The 22,500-nt window shown below is 33.0% G+C and overlaps 3 non-coding genes and 1 pseudogene across 3 annotated transcripts; all 4 read right to left on the bottom strand.

Annotated features, from left to right (window-relative positions):
- Nucleotides 1-5,702: 5,702 nt before the first annotated feature.
- LOC127012437 (large subunit ribosomal RNA) lies at nucleotides 5,703-9,673 on the bottom strand. Its single transcript, XR_007765928.1, has one exon. It is a non-coding gene; the product is annotated as a large subunit ribosomal RNA (ribosomal RNA).
- A 402-nt stretch (nucleotides 9,674-10,075) lies between these two features.
- Nucleotides 10,076-10,254, bottom strand: LOC127012433 (5.8S ribosomal RNA). Its single transcript, XR_007765924.1, has one exon. It is a non-coding gene; the product is annotated as a 5.8S ribosomal RNA (ribosomal RNA).
- Nucleotides 10,255-11,457: 1,203 nt separating this feature from the next.
- Nucleotides 11,458-13,452, bottom strand: LOC127012444 (small subunit ribosomal RNA). The gene has a single exon (XR_007765933.1). It is a non-coding gene; the product is annotated as a small subunit ribosomal RNA (ribosomal RNA).
- Nucleotides 13,453-19,791: 6,339 nt separating this feature from the next.
- Nucleotides 19,792-22,500, bottom strand: LOC127012440 (large subunit ribosomal RNA; annotated as a pseudogene; the record flags this gene model as incomplete).

Below are 22,500 nucleotides of genomic sequence, written 5' to 3'. Positions count from 1 at the left end.
TTTTTTGAATAGAAATTAGCAATATATATGTTGTTATAGATTTTATTTCTATCGAATACGGCCATTTTTATATAGCATTCGTATACGTTTGTTTTCCAATTTATACTTGTTTCGCCACTAATAATAACAAGTTTTTATTGATGTCAAAAAGAATCATATTCTTTATAAACACAATATTTATTTTTCATATATTTTCTTTATATATGCACATTTCATTCTAAAATATCATTTTTGTTCGACATACATAATATATTGTATCCACACATGTACAATTTTTGTTTAACCAATATAAGATATTGAGTTAATCATTTGTATTTTGACGATAAATTTAAAATTTATCTATATATATCCATATAAGTCTCTGGTAATATATAAAATAGAACCGAGTGTATATATATAATTATTACTACTATATTTATTTCTTAAATAATATATACTTATATATTATTTATATATATACTCTTTATTATATATTATATAATTTCTTAAATAACTCTCTTAATAGCTATTTTTTATTATCAACAATATAAGTTGATATTAATATTGAAAATGTATTCATAATTACATTTTTATATTTCTTTGGTAGACTTTTATGTACTATTATTATTTAATAATACACATATAATATAAATCATGTTAGCCTACCTCCTAAAATTAACGATAAAATTCGGAAACAATTTGTTATTCTATGTACAATAGAAACTTGGCCTTTGTTTCAACGTTATTATCTTTGGGCTTAAAATATTAACCGCGGAGCCAAGTCTCGTATTCAAATAAATGAATAAAGAAACAAATTTGACGGATAATATCTTCTCTACTGACATATGTCAATAGCAGACGGCCGGCCCATTGACCATCCTATAGTAGTTTTTGGACACGCTGTCTCCCATTCGGGTATATTCAATTTACTTTGCCACTCACCCATATAGTGTTCTCTTATATAATAAGACAACGCACTTTTATATTCATTATATGGATATATTGCCTTCCTCATATTTGCCACACCACCTATAGTAGTTTTTGGACACGCTGTCTCCCATTCGGGTATATTCAATTTACTTTGCCACTCACCCATATAGTGTTCTCTTATATAATAAGAAAACGCACTTTTATTTTCATTATATGGATATATTGCCTTCCTCATATTTGCCACACCACCTATAGTAGTTTTTGGACACGCTGTCTCCCATTCGGGTATATTCAATTTACTTTGCCACTCACCCATATAGTGTTCTCTTATATAATAAGAAAACGCACTTTTATTTTCATTATATGGATATATTGCCTTCCTCATATTTGCCACACCACCTATAGTAGTTTTTGGACACGCTGTCTCCCATTCGGGTATATTCAATTCTCTTTGCCACTCACCCTTATAGTATTCTCTTATTTAATAAGAATACTAAAATACTTCTCATATTATAGATGTAATCTATTAACTTCTCAATATCCATACGGTTTATGTATGGTATTGACAAAATCCTATGCATTTGCATAAGATTTATTTTGCCACAATTTATAGTACTAGTGCCGCCCTCACTAGGTATAAATATCTCATTTCGCTAGTAGTGTATGGGCAAATTCTACTAGCTATTCTCATAAATATGTCACTTATATGCCATATCTATACAATTCATGCACTTTTATATGTATATTTGCTATATTATACATTATTATGCCTTATAGGTATTATACCTATAAGCCACATCCATACGATTGCTTAATATAAATATATGTATAATTTTTTATACATATTTTTTTTTATTTATGTATGGTTTTTTATTCATATCCATATACTGTATTCACTTTTATATGGATATGATTGGCGTTTTATATAGTATTGACAAAATCATAAGTTTGACCAATACGAGGAGAGGTCCGCCAACGACCACCTCCCTATAGGTGTTTTTGGACACGCTGTCTCCCATTCGACTGCTTACTATACTAGGGGCTACCCGCTCCGTATGATATTCTCTCATATAACAAGAGAATGCAAGAAATATTCGTATTTTATGAATATAATCCATTTATTTTTCAATATCCATACGTTTTACTTAGTTTTTTGTACGGTATTGACAAAATCCTATGCATTTGCATAAGATTTATTTTGCCACAATTTATAGTACTAGTGCCGCCCTCACTAGGTATAAATATCTCATTTCGCTAGTAGTGTATGGGGAAATTCTACTAGCTATTCTCATAAATATGTCACTTATATGCCATATCTATACAATTCATGCACTTTTATATGTATATTTGCTATATTATACATTATTATGCCTTATAGGTATTATACCTATAAGCCACATCCATACGATTGCTTAATATAAATATATGTATAATTTTTTATACATATTTTTTTTTTATTTTTGTATGGTTTTTTATTCATATCCATATACTGTATTCAATTTTATATGGATATGATTGGCGTTTTATATAGTATTGACAAAATCATAAGTTTGACCAATACGAGGAGAGGTCCGCCAACGACCACCTCCCTATAGGTGTTTTTGGACACGCTGTCTCCCATTCGACTGCTTACTATACTAGGGGCTACCCGCTCCGTATGATATTCTCTCATATAACAAGAGAATGCAAGAAATATTCGTATTTTATGAATATAATCCATTTATTTTTCAATATCCATACGTTTTACTTAGTTTTTTGTACGGTATTGACAAAATCCTATGCATTTGCATAAGATTTATTTTGCCACAATTTATAGTACTAGTGCCGCCCTCACTAGGTATAAATATCTCATTTCGCTAGTAGTGTATGGGCAAATTCTACTAGCTATTCTCATAAATATGTCACTTATATGCCATATCTATACAATTCATGCACTTTTATATGTATATTTGCTATATTATACATTATTATGCCTTATAGGTATTATACCTATAAGCCACATCCATACGATTGCTTAATATAAATATATGTATAATTTTTTATACATATTTTTTTTTATTTATGTATGGTTTTTTATTCATATCCATATACTGTATTCACTTTTATATGGATATGATTGGCGTTTTATATAGTATTGACAAAATCATAAGTTTGACCAATACGAGGAGAGGTCCGCCAACGACCACCTCCCTATAGGTGTTTTTGGACACGCTGTCTCCCATTCGACTGCTTACTATACTAGGGGCTACCCGCTCCGTATGATATTCTCTCATATAACAAGAGAATGCAAGAAATATTCGTATTTTATGAATATAATCCATTTATTTTTCAATATCCATACGTTTTACTTAGTTTTTTGTACGGTATTGACAAAATCCTATGCATTTGCATAAGATTTATTTTGCCACAATTTATAGTACTAGTGCCGCCCTCACTAGGTATAAATATCTCATTTCGCTAGTAGTGTATGGGCAAATTCTACTAGCTATTCTCATAAATATGTCACTTATATGCCATATCTATACAATTCATGCACTTTTATATGTATATTTGCTATATTATACAATATTATGCCTTATAGGTATTATACCTATAAGCCACATCCATACGATTGCTTAATATAAATATATGTATAATTTTTTATACATATTTTTTTTTTATTTATGTATGGTTTTTTATTCATATCCATATACTGTATTCACTTTTATATGGATATGATTGGCGTTTTATATAGTATTGACAAAATCATAAGTTTGACCAATACGAGGAGAGGTCCGCCAACGACCACCTCCCTATAGGTGTTTTTGGACACGCTGTCTCCCATTCGACTGCTTACTATACTAGGGGCTACCCGCTCCGTATGATATTCTCTCATATAACAAGAGAATGCAAGAAATATTCGTATTTTATGAATATAATCCATTTATTTTTCAATATCCATACGTTTTACTTAGTTTTTTGTACGGTATTGACAAAATCCTATGCATTTGCATAAGATTTATTTTGCCACAATTTATAGTACTAGTGCCGCCCTCACTAGGTATAAATATCTCATTTCGCTAGTAGTGTATGGGCAAATTCTACTAGCTATTCTCATAAATGCCTTCTTTATGCCATATCTATACAATTTATGCACTTTTATATGTATATTTGCTAATATTATACATTATTATGCCTTATAGGTATTATACCTATAAGCCATATACATACGATTTCATTTTTTTATTTATATATGGTTTTGTATTTATAACCATATACCGTATTTACTTTTATAAGGATATGATTGGCGTTTTATATAGTATTGACAAAATTATAAGTTTGACAAACACTTTTTTAAGTCTTTTAGTTAAAATTGTCATTTTTAATTGACTATCTAAACACTAGATATATTTGCACATGGAGCAAAGAGTATAAAAATTGGTCGCGTCACTAATAATATCGCGATACATTTTTACTACCATCAAAATACCACATACGTTTATATGTCCTCTTTATTTAATTTGGTTTCTAAACCTCAGGAATAGTTTTAATTATATGTGCGCTCTAAGTTGAATGAATTTCTTGAATCTCTTTACTTGAATTTCTAAGACTTAAAAATATTTATAAATAGATGTCCTATTGCATAATATTTTTTTATCGCTTCACTTATAAAATAACGATCCTGCCTTTCTACCTTTGAATAAACATTCATATAAACATGGAGAAAAAAACGTTCGCGTCACTAACAGTATGTGACGATAAAATTTTGCTAACATTAAAAGGAACATATTTTTATATGTCAACTCTTAGTTGAATTGGTCTATTGCTTAAGATTCTAGACCTTAGGAATATTTTTATATTATATGTTTGCCAATCTTCGCGTCACTAAAAAGATGACGATTCATATTGTTATTATTAGATGGTCGAGTTGTACTTATATTGATATGTTAATCAAATTGGTCTCTTACTTGAAAATCTAGACCTTAGGAATATTTTTATATTATATGTTTGCCAATCTTCGCGTCACTAATAAGATGACGATTCATATTATTATTAGATGGTCGAGTTGTACTTATATTGATATGTTAATCAAATTGGTCTCTTACTTGAAAATCTAGACCTTAGGAATATTTTTATATTATATGTTTGCCAATCTTCGCGTCACTAATAAGATGACGATTCATATTATTATTAGATGGTCGAGTTGTACTTATATTGATATGTTAATCAAATTGGTCTCTTACTTGAAAATCTAGACCTTAGGAATATTTTTATATTATATGTTTGCCAATCTTCGCGTCACTAATAAGATGACGATTCATATTGTTATTATTAGATGGTCGAGTTGTACTTATATTGATATGTTAATCAAATTGGTCTCTTACTTGAAAATCTAGACCTTAGGAATATTTTTATATTATATGTTTGCCAATCTTCGCGTCACTAATAAGATGACGATTCATATTGTTATTATTAGATGGTCGAGTTGTACTTATATTGATATGTTAATCAAATTGGTCTCTTACTTGAAAATCTAGACCTTAGGAATATTTTTATATTATATGTTTGCCAATCTTCGCGTCACTAATAAGATGACGATTCATATTGTTATTATTAGATGGTCGAGTTGTACTTATATTGATATGTTAATCAAATTGGTCTCTTACTTGAAAATCTAGACCTTAGGAATGTAATATATAAAGGATTAAAAATTCGCCACAAAGCCAAGCAAACAATCAATGCATACAAATAGATTGTTGGTTGAACTTTATATAAGAAGTTCAACACAACAAATAAATTATGCAATTTTATTATCGAATCATCAAGCAAAGGATAAGCTTCAGTGGATCGCAGTATGGCAGCTGCTCAACCACTTACAACACCTTGCCTGTTACAAAAGTCGTTTACAATTGATTCTAGGCTTTGTCATTGTATTAAATAATGCTTTTATATGTAACTAGCGCGGCATCAGGTGATCAAAGATCCTCCCAATTTACTATGTTACAAATTACATTGGCATCACATCCATTGTCGTTTAAAAAGTAAATTATAAACTTTAAATGGTTTAGAAGCCATACAATGCAAATTGCCCCTTATTTATCATTGCAGTCCAGCACGGATACGACCTTAGAGGCGTTCAGGCATAATCCAACGGACGTAGCGTCATACCACTGTTCGCTCGAACAAGTATTGTGCCATTGGTCCGTACCTGCGGTTCCTCTCGTACTACGCAGGAATGCTGTCGCAACAACGTTTTGTCATTAGTAGGGTAAAACTAACCTGTCTCACGACGGTCTAAACCCAGCTCACGTTCCCTTGCATGGGTGAACAATCCAACGCTTGGTGAATTTTGCTTCACAATGATAGGAAGAGCCGACATCGAAGGATCAAAAAGCGACGTCGCTATGAACGCTTGGCCGCCACAAGCCAGTTATCCCTATGGTAACTTTTCTGACACCTCTTGTTAAAAACTCTTTAAACCAAAAGGATCGATAGGCCGAGCTTTTGCTGTCCCTGTGTGTACTGAACACCGAGATCAAGTCAGCATTTGCCCTTTTGCTCTATGTGTGGTTTCTGTCCGCACTGAGCTGGCCTTGGGACACCTCCGTTATTATTTGAGAGATGTACCGCCCCAGTCAAACTCCCTACCTGGCAATGTCCTTGAATTGGATCATACCTGAGTAATTGGAGTTATACCAAATTTTCAAATCAAAAATACATAAATGCACCGTTTTATTAAAGAATTTGTTTGCGATTATATAACAAACTCGTGATACTTTGATCAAGAAGCTTGCATCAAAACCCAATACCATAAGATATAATAAATATATCCGTATAATGGCTAGGAAATGATACACGTTCCATTTAATCAAGTAAGTAAGGAAACAATAAGAGTAGTGGTATTTCATTGGCGATACCAAACCGAGGTCTAATATCTCCCACTTATTCTACACCTCTTATGTCTCCTTACACTGCCAGATTAGAGTCAAGCTCAAAAGGGTCTTCTTTCCCCGCTAATTATTCCAAGCCCGTTCCCTTGGCTGTGGTTTCGCTAGATAGTAGATAGGGACAGTAGGAATCTCGTTAATCCATTCATGCGCGTCACTAATTAGATGACGAGGCATTTGGCTACCTTAAGAGAGTCATAGTTACTCCCGCCGTTGACCCGCGCTTACTTGAATTTCTTCACTTTGACATTCAGAGCACTGGGCAGAAATCACATTGTGTCAACACCCGCTAGGGCCATCACAATGCTTTGTTTTAATTAGACAGTCGGATTCCCCAAGTCCGTGCCAGTTCTGAATTGATTGTTAATTGATAATCGTTATAATTAATAAGAACTAATTGGTTTAACCCAATTAGTATTCTTAAAAATTTTAGCAAGAAAGTTCCACAATTGGCTACGTAACTAAACTATCCGGGGAACAAGTAACTAACATAAATGCTAGAAACTCTATTTACCCAGAACGAGCACATAAACCATGTTATTGTTTCCCAATCAAGCCCGACTATCTCAATCTTCAGAGCCAATCCTTATCCCGAAGTTACGGATCTAATTTGCCGACTTCCCTTACCTACATTATTCTATCGACTAGAGACTCTTCACCTTGGAGACCAGCTGCGGATATTGGTACGGCCTGTTGAGAAGTTTGCGTGTCCCCACCATAAATTTTCAAGGTCCGAGGAGAAAATATCGACACAACAGTATATGTCATGCTCTTCTAGCCCATCTACCATATCTCTCTGCGAAAGACTTCCATGGTAGTACGGCTATAAAACAGAAAAGAAAACTCTTCCGATATCTCTCGACGGCTTCTTTATGGTCGTTCCTGTTGCCAGGATGAGCACGAGGCCCATATTTAATAACAAACGGATACTCAACAGGTTACGGAATTGGAACCGTATTCCCTTTCGTTCAAAATTATTCAAGTATATTAATTTAGCTAGATTTTATATAATATATATATTTGTTTGGCATTTGTATTTTACTTGAAAATTTTCGGCTTTCGCCTTGAACTTAGGACCGACTAACTCGTGATCAACCACTGTTCACACGAAACCCTTCTCCACTTCAGTCCTCCAAGGTCTCATTCGATTATTTGCTACTACCACCAAGATCTGTACCAATGGCAGCTCCATGCAGGCTTACGCCAAACACTTCTACGCATACCATTGTACCTTCCTACTCACTAAAGTTTCAAAATTTATATTACAAGTAATATAAATCATCTACTTTAGCGGTAATGTATAGGTATACAACTTAAGCGCCATCCATTTTAAGGGCTAGTTGCTTCGGCAGGTGAGTTGTTACACACTCCTTAGCGGATTTCGACTTCCATGATCACCGTCCTGCTGTTTTAAGCAACCAACGCCTTTCATGGTATCTGCATGAGTTGTTAATTTGGGCACCGTAACATTACGTTTGGTTCATCCCACAGCGCCAGTTCTGCTTACCAAAAGTGGCCCACTGGGCACATTATATCATAACCTTGAACTTCATATCAAGAAAGTTAAGGTTCTTACCCATTTAAAGTTTGAGAATAGGTTAAGATCGTTTCGACCCTAAGGCCTCTAATCATTCGCTTTACCAGATAAGATTATTTTATATAATATTAAAATGCACCAGCTATCCTGAGGGAAACTTCGGAAGGAACCAGCTACTAGATGGTTCGATTGGTCTTTCGCCCCTATACTCAATTCTGACAATCGATTTGCACGTCAGAACTGTTTCGGTCTTCCATCAGGGTTTCCCCTGACTTCAACCTGATCAAGTATAGTTCACCATCTTTCGGGTCACAGCATATATGCTCAAGGTACGTTCCAGTTAGAGGCATAAATAATATAAATATCATTATACATAACTATATAGAACGCCCCGGGATTGTGTTAATTAGCTATAAATAGTTAAAAAACTAATCCCATTATTAGTCAAGTTAATTACGCTATTAGGTTTATATCCCAATAACTTGCACATATGTTAGACTCCTTGGTCCGTGTTTCAAGACGGGTCCCGAAGGTATCCTGAATCTTTCGCATTGTTAATCCTACAAGTGCATATAATAAACACAAAAATCAATGATAATTATGCCATTATATAATTCCGAAAAATTAACGCACTGTATTCATATAAATCTATCAGCACTTTATCAAATTAATAACATTTATTCTGTGTTAAAATGCAAGCAAATTAATTTGAATAAACTATAAGTTATATTTTATGATAAATTTGGTATGCTAATAGATTACAATGTCCTTATATGGAAAAAATGCACACTATTATCATAATATTGTTTAAATATTACAATTCTAATGATGAATTTTCCATAACGGATATTCAGGTTCATCGGGCTTAACCTCTAAGCAGTTTCACGTACTGTTTAACTCTCTATTCAGAGTTCTTTTCAACTTTCCCTCACGGTACTTGTTTACTATCGGTCTCATGGTTATATTTAGTTTTAGATGGAGTTTACCACCCACTTAGTGCTGCACTATCAAGCAACACGACTCTTTGGAAACATCATCTAGTAATCATTAACGTTATACGGGCCTGGCACCCTCTATGGGTAAATGGCCTCATTTAAGAAGGACTTAAATCGTTAATTTCTCATACTAGAATATTGACGCTCCATACACTGCATCTCACATTTGCCATATAGACAAAGTGACTTAGTGCTGAACTGATTTCTTTTCGCTCGCCGCTACTAAGAAAATCCTTGTTAGTTTCTTTTCCTCCCCTAATTAATATGCTTAAATTCAGGGGGTAGTCCCATATGAGTTGAGGTTGTGTATAACTTTTATATGCAATTAATTCTTTATATATAATGATAAAACATTTTATTAAATTCGTTATATTAATAATATCTGTATATAAATGGCATTTGTTTGATTTAACGAATCAACGAAGAACAATAATATTGTCAACGGTTTTCTATTTTCTAATCATTAATAAGAGACAATTCTAGATAAATTTTTATGCTAGACATTTCTCAGTATCATTTGATTGAAAAAGAAAATATTTCTCTTCGTTTTTCACATTCAAATTATTTACTAATGTGAGATAATGTTTTTCATATATTTTTTAATATTATGAATAAAATAATTAAATTATTATTATCCAATAATATACCATATGCTTATAAAATTTCATTATAAAATTTGTATAAGCAACTTAATTAGCATAGTCTTACAACCCTCAACCATATGTAGTCCAAGCAGCACTATAAAATTAATTAAAGTACATAACAGCATGGACTGCGATATGCGTTCAAAATGTCGATGTTCATGTGTCCTGCAGTTCACACGATGACGCACAGTTTGCTGCGTTCTTCATCGACCCATGAGCCGAGTGATCCACCGCTTAGAGTTTTATAAATTGGTTTCTTAATTTTGTCAAATATGTTTTTATTGAAAGAAATTAAAAATACACCATTTTACTGGCATATATCAATTCCTTCAATAAATTTATTTTTATACCTAAAACGAATGCTGCGAAATGTCTTAGTTTTATATAACCAATATATATCAAAGTATTTCTTTTTAAATTGCATTTATTGTAAATAAATATATATATATATATATTAATACTTTTTTAGCGATATAAATTGAAATTTATATAAAACATTAACCTGTATAAAACCAGGTACAACATTGTACATTTTAGGTTGTTGCATTATCCAATGTATGCGCATAACTGAGATGAACAATACATATCGCAACGCGTGTATATTATGGTCCATATACACACAGTATTTTAATTGTGTTTATATACAATAATAATTTAATATTATTATTTTAATAATTCGATTTGCTTGTTCGAATTTTTATTTGTTTGTTTTGGCTGCTTATTATTTCTCTCATATGTATTAAATACAATATATAATTTTAATATTTGCATTATTTCGATTTGCTTGTTCGAAATTTCATTTGATCTATATTAGATCATATACATTTTGGCAATTCATATTTTATTTGTATTACTATAATGTATTTATTATAATATAAACAAATATTTTATTAACGGTAAGGATATACAATAATAATTTAATATTATTATTTTAATAATTCGATTTGCTTGTTCGAATTTTTATTTGTTTGCTTTGGCTGCTTATTATTTCTCTCATATGTATTAAATACAATATATAATTTTAATATTTGCATTATTTCGATTTGCTTGTTCGAAATTTTATTTGATCTATATTAGATCTCATATACATTTTGGCAATTCATATTTTATTTGTATTATTATAATGTATTTATTATAATATAAACAAATATTTTATTAACGGTAAGGATATACAATAATAATTTAATATTATTATTTTAATAATTCGATTTGCTTGTTCGAATTTTTATTTGTTTGCTTTGGCTGCTTATTAATTTCTCTCATATGTATTAAATACAATATATAATTTTAATATTTGCATTATTTCGATTTGCTTGTTCGAAATTTCATTTGATCTATAATAGATCTCATATACATTTTGGCAATTCATATTTTATTTGTAATACTATAATGTATTTATTATAATATAAACAAATATTTTATTAACGGTAAGGATATTAAAACATTAATGATCCTTCCGCAGGTTCACCTACGGAAACCTTGTTACGACTTTTACTTCCTCTAAATAATCAAGTTCGGTCAACTTTTGCGAAACAACCGTAACACGCAAGGCGTCACAGTGATCACGTCCGGAGACCTCACTAAATAATTCAATCGGTAGTAGCGACGGGCGGTGTGTACAAAGGGCAGGGACGTAATCAATGCGAGTTAATGACTCACACTTACTGGGAATTCCAAGTTCATGTGAACAGTTTCAGTTCACAATCCCAAGCATGAAAGTGGTTCAGCGGTTTACCCGGACCTCTCGGTCTAGGAAATACACGTTGATACTTTCATTGTAGCGCGCGTGCAGCCCAGGACATCTAAGGGCATCACAGACCTGTTATTGCTCAATCTCATTATTGCTAGACGCAATTTGTCCATTTAAGAAGCTAGTGTCCTTATAATGGGACAAACCAACAGGTACGGCTCCACTTATATAAACACATTCAAACACAATAAACATTTTACTGCCACCATGAATGAAGGCTATATAAGCTTCAACACCATAATCCTGAAGATATCTATTTAATATATTTGAGTCTCGTTCGTTATCGGAATTAACCAGACAAATCACTCCACGAACTAAGAACGGCCATGCACCACCACCCATAGATTCGAGAAAGAGCTATCAATCTGTCTTACACACTTATGTTCGGACCTGGTAAGTTTTCCCGTGTTGAGTCAAATTAAGCCGCAGGCTCCACTCCTGGTGGTGCCCTTCCGTCAATTCCTTTAAGTTTCAGCTTTGCAACCATACTTCCCCCGGAGCCCAAAAGCTTTGGTTTCCCGGGAAGCGACTGAGAGAGCCATAAAAGTAGCTACACCCAATTGCTAGCTGGCATCGTTTATGGTTAGAACTAGGGCGGTATCTGATCGCCTTCGAACCTCTAACTTTCGTTCTTGATTAATGAAAACATCTTTGGCAAATGCTTTCGCTTAAGTTAGTCTTACGACGGTCCAAGAATTTCACCTCTCGCGTCGTAATACTAATGCCCCCAAACTGCTTCTATTAATCATTACCTCTTGATCTGAAAACCAATGAAAGCAGAACAGAGGTCTTATTTCATTATCCCATGCACAGAATATTCAGGCATTTGAAGCCTGCTTTAAGCACTCTAATTTGTTCAAAGTAATTGTACCGGCCCACAATAACACTCGTTTAAGAGCACTAATGCAGGTTTTTAAATAGGAGGAACATATGAAAAAATACAAGTATCTAAGCACATGTAAGAACTCCACCGGTAATACGCTTACATACATAAAGGTATAGTACTAACCACAATTGTAAGTTGTACTACCCGTATGAAGCACAAGTTCAACTACGAACGTTTTAACCGCAACAACTTTAATATACGCTATTGGAGCTGGAATTACCGCGGCTGCTGGCACCAGACTTGCCCTCCAATTGGTCCTTGTTAAAGGATTTAAAGTGTACTCATTCCAATTACAGGGCCTCGGATATGAGTCCTGTATTGTTATTTTTCGTCACTACCTCCCCGAGCTGGGAGTGGGTAATTTACGCGCCTGCTGCCTTCCTTAGATGTGGTAGCCGTTTCTCAGGCTCCCTCTCCGGAATCGAACCCTGATTCCCCGTTACCCGTTGCAACCATGGTAGTCCTAGATACTACCATCAAAAGTTGATAGGGCAGACATTTGAAAGATCTGTCGTCGGTACAAGACCATACGATCTGCATGTTATCTAGAGTTCAACCAATATAACGATCTTGCGATCGCTTGGTTTTAGCCTAATAAAAGCACATGTTCCATAAGGTTCATGTTTTAATTGCATGTATTAGCTCTAGAATTACCACAGTTATCCAAGTAACTGTTAACGATCTAAGGAACCATAACTGATATAATGAGCCTTTTGCGGTTTCACTTTTAATTCGTGTGTACTTAGACATGCATGGCTTAATCTTTGAGACAAGCATATAACTACTGGCAGGATCAACCAGAATAATGTTTTTATTCATATTTCATTCATATTTTTTGAATAGAAATTAGCAATATATATGTTGTTATAGATTTTATTTCTATCGAATACGGCCATTTTTATATAGCATTCGTATACGTTTGTTTTCCAATTTATACTTGTTTCGCCACTAATAATAACAAGTTTTTATTGATGTCAAAAAGAATCATATTCTTTATAAACACAATATTTATTTTTCATATATTTTCTTTATATATGCACATTTCATTCTAAAATATCATTTTTGTTCGACATACATAATATATTGTATCCACACATGTACAATTTTTGTTTAACCAATATAAGATATTGAGTTAATCATTTGTATTTTGACGATAAATTTAAAATTTATCTATATATATCCATATAAGTCTCTGGTAATATATAAAATAGAACCGAGTGTATATATATAATTATTACTACTATATTTATTTCTTAAATAATATATACTTATATATTATTTATATATATACTCTTTATTATATATTATATAATTTCTTAAATAACTCTCTTAATAGCTATTTTTTATTATCAACAATATAAGTTGATATTAATATTGAAAATGTATTCATAATTACATTTTTATATTTCTTTGGTAGACTTTTATGTACTATTATTATTTAATAATACACATATAATATAAATCATGTTAGCCTACCTCCTAAAATTAACGATAAAATTCGGAAACAATTTGTTATTCTATGTACAATAGAAACTTGGCCTTTGTTTCAACGTTATTATCTTTGGGCTTAAAATATTAACCGCGGAGCCAAGTCTCGTATTCAAATAAATGAATAAAGAAACAAATTTGACGGATAATATCTTCTCTACTGACATATGTCAATAGCAGACGGCCGGCCCATTGACCATCCTATAGTAGTTTTTGGACACGCTGTCTCCCATTCGGGTATATTCAATTTACTTTGCCACTCACCCATATAGTGTTCTCTTATATAATAAGACAACGCACTTTTATATTCATTATATGGATATATTGCCTTCCTCATATTTGCCACACCACCTATAGTAGTTTTTGGACACGCTGTCTCCCATTTCGGGTATATTCAATTTACTTTGCCACTCACCCATATAGTGTTCTCTTATATAATAAGAAAACGCACTTTTATTTTCATTATATGGATATATTGCCTTCCTCATATTTGCCACACCACCTATAGTAGTTTTTGGACACGCTGTCTCCCATTCGGGTATATTCAATTTACTTTGCCACTCACCCATATAGTGTTCTCTTATATAATAAGAAAACGCACTTTTATTTTCATTATATGGATATATTGCCTTCCTCATATTTGCCACACCACCTATAGTAGTTTTTGGACACGCTGTCTCCCATTCGGGTATATTCAATTCTCTTTGCCACTCACCCTTATAGTATTCTCTTATTTAATAAGAATACTAAAATACTTCTCATATTATAGATGTAATCTATTAACTTCTCAATATCCATACGGTTTATGTATGGTATTGACAAAATCCTATGCATTTGCATAAGATTTATTTTGCCACAATTTATAGTACTAGTGCCGCCCTCACTAGGTATAAATATCTCATTTCGCTAGTAGTGTATGGGCAAATTCTACTAGCTATTCTCATAAATATGTCACTTATATGCCATATCTATACAATTCATGCACTTTTATATGTATATTTGCTATATTATACATTATTATGCCTTATAGGTATTATACCTATAAGCCACATCCATACGATTGCTTAATATAAATATATGTATAATTTTTTATACATATTTTTTTTTTATTTATGTATGGTTTTTTATTCATATCCATATACTGTATTCACTTTTATATGGATATGATTGGCGTTTTATATAGTATTGACAAAATCATAAGTTTGACCAATACGAGGAGAGGTCCGCCAACGACCACCTCCCTATAGGTGTTTTTGGACACGCTGTCTCCCATTCGACTGCTTACTATACTAGGGGCTACCCGCTCCGTATGATATTCTCTCATATAACAAGAGAATGCAAGAAATATTCGTATTTTATGAATATAATCCATTTATTTTTTCAATATCCATACGTTTTTACTTAGTTTTTTGTACGGTATTGACAAAATCCTATGCATTTGCATAAGATTTATTTTGCCACAATTTATAGTACTAGTGCCGCCCTCACTAGGTATAAATATCTCATTTCGCTAGTAGTGTATGGGGAAATTCTACTAGCTATTCTCATAAATATGTCACTTATATGCCATATCTATACAATTCATGCACTTTTTATATGTATATTTGCTATATTATACATTATTATGCCTTATAGGTATTATACCTATAAGCCACATCCATACGATTGCTTAATATAAATATATGTATAATTTTTTTATACATATTTTTTTTTTATTTTTGTATGGTTTTTTATTCATATCCATATACTGTATTCAATTTTATATGGATATGATTGGCGTTTTATATAGTATTGACAAAATCATAAGTTTGACCAATACGAGGAGAGGTCCGCCAACGACCACCTCCCTATAGGTGTTTTTGGACACGCTGTCTCCCATTCGACTGCTTACTATACTAGGGGCTACCCGCTCCGTATGATATTCTCTCATATAACAAGAGAATGCAAGAAATATTCGTATTTTATGAATATAATCCATTTATTTTTCAATATCCATACGTTTTACTTAGTTTTTTGTACGGTATTGACAAAATCCTATGCATTTGCATAAGATTTATTTTGCCACAATTTATAGTACTAGTGCCGCCCTCACTAGGTATAAATATCTCATTTCGCTAGTAGTGTATGGGCAAATTCTACTAGCTATTCTCATAAATATGTCACTTATATGCCATATCTATACAATTCATGCACTTTTATATGTATATTTGCTATATTATACATTATTATGCCTTATAGGTATTATACCTATAAGCCACATCCATACGATTGCTTAATATAAATATATGTATAATTTTTTTATACATATTTTTTTTTATTTATGTATGGTTTTTTATTCATATCCATATACTGTATTCACTTTTATATGGATATGATTGGCGTTTTATATAGTATTGACAAAATCATAAGTTTGACCAATACGAGGAGAGGTCCGCCAACGACCACCTCCCTATAGGTGTTTTTGGACACGCTGTCTCCCATTCGACTGCTTACTATACTAGGGGCTACCCCGCTCCGTATGATATTCTCTCATATAACAAGAGAATGCAAGAAATATTCGTATTTTATGAATATAATCCATTTATTTTTCAATATCCATACGTTTTACTTAGTTTTTTGTACGGTATTGACAAAATCCTATGCATTTGCATAAGATTTATTTTGCCACAATTTATAGTACTAGTGCCGCCCTCACTAGGTATAAATATCTCATTTCGCTAGTAGTGTATGGGCAAATTCTACTAGCTATTCTCATAAATATGTCACTTATATGCCATATCTATACAATTCATGCACTTTTATATGTATATTTGCTATATTATACATTATTATGCCTTATAGGTATTATACCTATAAGCCACATCCATACGATTGCTTAATATAAATATATGTATAATTTTTTATACATATTTTTTTTTATTTATGTATGGTTTTTTATTCATATCCATATACTGTATTCACTTTTATATGGATATGATTGGCGTTTTATATAGTATTGACAAAATCATAAGTTTGACCAATACGAGGAGAGGTCCGCCAACGACCACCTCCCTATAGGTGTTTTTGGACACGCTGTCTCCCATTCGACTGCTTACTATACTAGGGGGCTACCCGCTCCGTATGATATTCTCTCATATAACAAGAGAATGCAAGAAATATTCGTATTTTATGAATATAATCCATTTATTTTTCAATATCCATACGTTTTACTTAGTTTTTTGTACGGTATTGACAAAATCCTATGCATTTGCATAAGATTTATTTTGCCACAATTTATAGTACTAGTGCCGCCCTCACTAGGTATAAATATCTCATTTCGCTAGTAGTGTATGGGCAAATTCTACTAGCTATTCTCATAAATATGTCACTTATATGCCATATCTATACAATTCATGCACTTTTATATGTATATTTGCTATATTATACATTATTATGCCTTATAGGTATTATACCTATAAGCCACATCCATACGATTGCTTAATATAAATATATGTATAATTTTTTATACATATTTTTTTTTATTTATGTATGGTTTTTTATTCATATCCATATACTGTATTCACTTTTATATGGATATGATTGGCGTTTTATATAGTATTGACAAAATCATAAGTTTGACCAATACGAGGAGAGGTCCGCCAACGACCACCTCCCTATAGGTGTTTTTGGACACGCTGTCTCCCATTCGACTGCTTACTATACTAGGGGCTGCCCGCTCCGTATGATATTCTCTCGTATAACAAGAGAATGCAAGAAATATTCGTATTTTATGAATATAATCCATTTATTTTTCAATATCCATACGTTTTACTTAGTTTTTTGTACGGTATTGACAAAATCCTATGCATTTGCATAAGATTTATTTTGCCACAATTTATAGTACTAGTGCCGCCCTCACTAGGTATAAATATCTCATTTCGCTAGTAGTGTATGGGCAAATTCTACTAGCTATTCTCATAAATGCCTTCTTTATGCCATATCTATACAATTTATGCACTTTTATATGTATATTTGCTAATATTATACATTATTATGCCTTATAGGTATTATACCTATAAGCCATATACATACGATTTCATTTTTTTATTTATATATGGTTTTGTATTTATAACCATATACCGTATTTACTTTTATAAGGATATGATTGGCGTTTTATATAGTATTGACAAAATTATAAGTTTGACAAACACTTTTTTAAGTCTTTTAGTTAAAATTGTCATTTTTAATTGACTATCTAAACACTAGATATATTTGCACATGGAGCAAAGAGTATAAAAATTGGTCGCGTCACTAATAATATCGCGATACATTTTTACTACCATCAAAATACCACATACGTTTATATGTCCTCTTTATTTAATTTGGTTTCTAAACCTCAGGAATAGTTTTAATTATATGTGCGCTCTAAGTTGAATGAATTTCTTGAATCTCTTTACTTGAATTTCTAAGACTTAAAAATATTTATAAATAGATGTCCTATTGCATAATATTTTTTTATCGCTTCACTTATAAAATAACGATCCTGCCTTTCTACCTTTGAATAAACATTCATATAAACATGGAGAAAAAAACGTTCGCGTCACTAACAGTATGTGACGATAAAATTTTGCTAACATTAAAAGGAACATATTTTTATATGTCAACTCTTAGTTGAATTGGTCTATTGCTTAAGATTCTAGACCTTAGGAATATTTTTATATTATATGTTTGCCAATCTTCGCGTCACTAAAAAGATGACGATTCATATTGTTATTATTAGATGGTCGAGTTGTACTTATATTGATATGTTAATCAAATTGGTCTCTTACTTGAAAATCTAGACCTTAGGAATATTTTTATATTATATGTTTGCCAATCTTCGCGTCACTAATAAGATGACGATTCATATTATTATTAGATGGTCGAGTTGTACTTATATTGATATGTTAATCAAATTGGTCTCTTACTTGAAAATCTAGACCTTAGGAATATTTTTATATTATATGTTTGCCAATCTTCGCGTCACTAATAAGATGACGATTCATATTATTATTAGATGGTCGAGTTGTACTTATATTGATATGTTAATCAAATTGGTCTCTTACTTGAAAATCTAGACCTTAGGAATATTTTTTATATTATATGTTTGCCAATCTTCGCGTCACTAATAAGATGACGATTCATATTGTTATTATTAGATGGTCGAGTTGTACTTATATTGATATGTTAATCAAATTGGTCTCTTACTTGAAAATCTAGACCTTAGGAATATTTTTATATTATATGTTTGCCAATCTTCGCGTCACTAATAAGATGACGATTCATATTGTTATTATTAGATGGTCGAGTTGTACTTATATTGATATGTTAATCAAATTGGTCTCTTACTTGAAAATCTAGACCTTAGGAATATTTTTATATTATATGTTTGCCAATCTTCGCGTCACTAATAAGATGACGATTCATATTGTTATTATTAGATGGTCGAGTTGTACTTATATTGATATGTTAATCAAATTGGTCTCTTACTTGAAAATCTAGACCTTAGGAATGTAATATATAAAGGATTAAAAATTCGCCACAAAGCCAAGCAAACAATCAATGCATACAAATAGATTGTTGGTTGAACTTTATATAAGAAGTTCAACACAACAAATAAATTATGCAATTTTATTATCGAATCATCAAGCAAAGGATAAGCTTCAGTGGATCGCAGTATGGCAGCTGCTCAACCACTTACAACACCTTGCCTGTTACAAAAGTCGTTTACAATTGATTCTAGGCTTTGTCATTGTATTAAATAATGCTTTTATATGTAACTAGCGCGGCATCAGGTGATCAAAGATCCTCCCAATTTTACTATGTTACAAATTACATTGGCATCACATCCATTGTCGTTTAAAAAGTAAATTATAAACTTTAAATGGTTTAGAAGCCATACAATGCAAATTGCCCCTTATTTATCATTGCAGTCCAGCACGGATACGACCTTAGAGGCGTTCAGGCATAATCCAACGGACGTAGCGTCATACCACTGTTCGCTCGAACAAGTATTGTGCCATTGGTCCGTACCTGCGGTTCCTCTCGTACTACGCAGGAATGCTGTCGCAACAACGTTTTGTCATTAGTAGGGTAAAACTAACCTGTCTCACGACGCAGCTCACGTTCCCTTGCATGGTGTGAACAATCCAACGCTTGGTGAATTTTGCTTCACAATGATAGGAAGAGCCGACATCGAAGGATCAAAAAGCGACGTCGCTATGAACGCTTGGCCGCCACAAGCCAGTTATCCCTATGGTAACTTTTCTGACACCTCTTGTTAAAAACTCTTTAAACCAAAAGGATCGATAGGCCGAGCTTTTGCTGTCCCTGTGTGTACTGAACACCGAGATCAAGTCAGCATTTGCCCTTTTGCTCTATGTGTGGTTTCTGTCCGCACTGAGCTGGCCTTGGGACACCTCCGTTATTATTTGAGAGATGTACCGCCCCAGTCAAACTCCCTACCTGGCAATGTCCTTGAATTGGATCATACCTGAGTAATTGGAGTTATACCAAATTTTCAAATCAAAAATACATAAATGCACCGTTTTATTAAAGAATTTGTTTGCGATTATATAACAAACTCGTGATACTTTGATCAAGAAGCTTGCATCAAAACCCAATACCATAAGATATAATAAATATATCCGTATAATGGCTAGGAAATGATACACGTTCCATTTAATCAAGTAAGTAAGGAAACAATAAGAGTAGTGGTATTTCATTGGCGATACCAAACCGAGGTCTAATATCTCCCACTTATTCTACACCTCTTATGTCTCCTTACACTGCCAGATTAGAGTCAAGCTCAAAAGGGTCTTCTTTCCCCGCTAATTATTCCAAGCCCGTTCCCTTGGCTGTGGTTTCGCTAGATAGTAGATAGGGACAGGTGTGTCTCGGATCCCTCCGAACTTATTTAACGTGACGTGTTCCGCACTGAAGGGATTACAGCCACGGCATTCTAATATACCCACAAGGGAGTATATAATGCAAGGGTCTGGGTTAAGCGCCAAACCAACGCCCTGGACTAGAAGCTATAGCTATGTACATAGCAACCACCCCAGTAGCAATTTAAGTACTTGCTTGCAGTCGGATTCCCCAAGTCCGTGCCAGTTCTGAATTGATTGTTAATTGATAATCGTTATAATTAATAAGAACTAATTGGTTTAACCCAATTAGTATTCTTAAAAATTTTAGCAAGAAAGTTCCACAATTGGCTACGTAACTAAACTATCCGGGGAACAAGTAACTAACATAAATGCTAGAAACTCTATTTACCCAGAACGAGCACATAAACCATGTTATTGTTTCCCAATCAAGCCCGACTATCTCAATCTTCAGAGCCAATCCTTATCCCGAAGTTACGGATCTAATTTGCCGACTTCCCTTACCTACATTATTCTATCGACTAGAGACTCTTCACCTTGGAGACCAGCTGCGGATATTGGTACGGCCTGTTGAGAAGTTTGCGTGTCCCCACCATAAATTTTCAAGGTCCGAGGAGAAAATATCGACACAACAGTATATGTCATGCTCTTCTAGCCCATCTACCATATCTCTCTGCGAAAGACTTCCATGGTAGTACGGCTATAAAACAGAAAAGAAAACTCTTCCGATATCTCTCGACGGCTTCTTTATGGTCGTTCCTGTTGCCAGGATGAGCACGAGGCCCATATTTAATAACAAACGGATACTCAACAGGTTACGGAATTGGAACCGTATTCCCTTTCGTTCAAAATTATTCAAGTATATTAATTTAGCTAGATTTTATATAATATATATATTTGTTTGGCATTTGTATTTTACTTGAAAATTTTCGGCTTTCGCCTTGAACTTAGGACCGACTAACTCGTGATCAACCACTGTTCACACGAAACCCTTCTCCACTTCAGTCCTCCAAGGTCTCATTCGATTATTTGCTACTACCACCAAGATCTGTACCAATGGCAGCTCCATGCAGGCTTACGCCAAACACTTCTACGCATACCATTGTACCTTCCTACTCACTAAAGTTTCAAAATTTATATTACAAGTAATATAAATCATCTACTTTAGCGGTAATGTATAGGTATACAACTTAAGCGCCATCCATTTTAAGGGCTAGTTGCTTCGGCAGGTGAGTTGTTACACACTCCTTAGCGGATTTCGACTTCCATGATCACCGTCCTGCTGTTTTAAGCAACCAACGCCTTTCATGGTATCTGCATGAGTTGTTAATTTGGGCACCGTAACATTACGTTTGGTTCATCCCACAGCGCCAGTTCTGCTTACCAAAAGTGGCCCACTGGGCACATTATATCATAACCTTGAACTTCATATCAAGAAAGTTAAGGTTCTTACCCATTT

This window comes from Drosophila biarmipes, unplaced genomic scaffold (assembly GCF_025231255.1).
Source record: "Drosophila biarmipes strain raj3 unplaced genomic scaffold, RU_DBia_V1.1 ptg000081l, whole genome shotgun sequence".
Taxonomy (NCBI): domain Eukaryota; kingdom Metazoa; phylum Arthropoda; class Insecta; order Diptera; family Drosophilidae; genus Drosophila; species Drosophila biarmipes.
The sequence above is the reverse complement of the archived record's forward strand: the minus strand, read 5'-3'. Positions and strand labels throughout refer to the sequence as shown.